Consider the following 2148-nt stretch of genomic DNA (forward strand, 5'->3'; position numbering starts at 1 on the left):
CACCACCACCACCACCACCACCACCATCACCACCATCACCCACCACCACCACCCACCAATTCTGATGATCTCAGGAGAGAACTTTGCTATCATCTTTTCCTCAGCTGGTGAAACTGAGGCCGAGAGTGTTCCCCGAGTGACAAGATGAATTCAGGGTTGACTCCAGGTCTCTTGCTAGTCCCTCCCTTTGCCTCGTCTTCATTCACCTGCTATTTAAAGCTAGCCTGTCCACCTCCGCCTCCAGGAAGCCTTCTGGACCCTGCCCCAAAGGCAGGGACAGCTACTGCTGGCTTCTCCATCAGTCCTCGGCAGTGAGAAGGAGGTGTCTGACCCAGGAGGGGCTCATGGACTGTGTGTGTGTGTGTGTGTGTGTGTGTGTGTGTGTGTGTATGGGCTGCCTGGCTCTGCCAGTATGCAGGGAACTTGGAGGACCCCTCTGCGGCACCCCTCCCTGGGCCCTGGGCCCTTCCAGTCCCACCTGGGGTTCCCACTGGCCCGCAGTGGCCAGCAGCGTGCCCCAGCTCAGTTTTCTCCATCACGTTAATTTCCAGCAGGACGGCAGTCCCGCCTGAGACTGTATTTTCTTCTTGTTGATGTCACCGACTTTGCCACACTGGGGTCAAGAGTTATCCTGTCCAGTCTTTTGTGTTCTAAATTTAATTGTTGCACTCCTTTTCTCCCTTAAAAAGATCAGTAAAAACTGTTAATTTGATCAATACTTAATTTTTTCACCCGGCGCGCGTTTCTTCTGCTGGCCCGTGATAAGCGGGCAGCGGGGCAGAGGGACAAGTAAATTGTCAGGAATTTCTCCACTCTCGCCGGGCACTCCACCACTTAGAGCGGTGTAATTTATACCCCGGCAGTCGCTCTGCAATTACCCTGTCTATTGCTGTCGACAGTATCGCGCTATCTTTTAAATAGATCCAGCTTGGCTGGACCAGACGAGCAAACAGGACAAATGACGCCATCCCTCATCCCGCGAGTCCTAAAGAGATAAGTCCCTTAAAGAGGGGACCATTTATCAGCTGATACAAGCCGGATACTTACAAGCCCACTTCTTTGTTTGGGCTCTTTCTTGATTCCCAACGCTATTGATCTACCAAGGGGGGAGCCTGGCCAGGCATGAGGGGGGTGGGTAGCTCTGTGAGGACAAGAAGTCTGCGTGTGGATCCCCCTACTCCCATCCCTCTGGGCAGTGCCTGGGTCAGATGTAGGCAGGGCGGGATGGGGATGCTGATGAAGAGGGTGGGGGTACTGTGACTGTCCCCAGGCTCCCAGGCTGTTACTGGTCTAGCACTGCAAAGCCTCTGGATCCCTGATCCCATACTAAGTCCTCTACATTTGGTCCCTTCTCACTCTCATGTGGCAGGGCACCACCTGTCTTGTGTTAGACAGTGGGGATGAGGTGCAAGTTAGGAGGTAGGGGCTATGCCTGGGTGTGGGGGTGCAGTCTGGATTGGGAGACAGTTCAAGGAAGGGAAACAGGATGATGAGATTGGGGTGGGGGCTGTTATAGAGGGACAAGTAGAGACGGCTGCTCTCTAATTCAAAGGAAGAGCTCTGAGTTCACTGGCTGAACTGGCCAGTTGATGGGAGGGTGGGGACACATATAGCAGCCGGGTGTGATGGGGTGAGTGGAGTGGCAATGTGGATGCGACCTGGCAGCTTTCTAGCCAGTGTCGTGTCTGGTGAGCTCCATGCACCACTTGCCTGGGAAGGCTGTGTGCATGGGGGCAGACTTTCCATTTGTGGTCGTGGCTACAGTTTGAAGACCTAGGATCAGGACTCATCAGTGGATGAGGCTGGCACCTGTGATGTGGTGCAGGGTGGCATTGAAACCACACCAGCAAGGGCCACGCCCTGTCAACACTGACCCACTGTCTGTCCACACCCTGTCAACACTGACCCACTGTCCATCCACACCCTGTCAACACTGACCCACTGTCCGTCCATCAGCCTGCATTCTGAGCAGCATGATGTTTGCATATCACCCCCCTCAATGGTAATCCCAGAGTAGACATTGGTGGGATGATGGGTGGGATGAAGGGAGGTGGAATGATGGGTGGTGGGGTGATGGATGAGTAGAATCATGGGTGCTGAAATGATGGGTGGTGAGATGGTAGGTGGGATGGTGATGGTGGGATGATG

This window comes from Chrysochloris asiatica, unplaced genomic scaffold (assembly GCF_000296735.1).
Source record: "Chrysochloris asiatica unplaced genomic scaffold, ChrAsi1.0 scaffold00262, whole genome shotgun sequence".
Lineage (NCBI taxonomy): Eukaryota > Metazoa > Chordata > Mammalia > Afrosoricida > Chrysochloridae > Chrysochloris > Chrysochloris asiatica.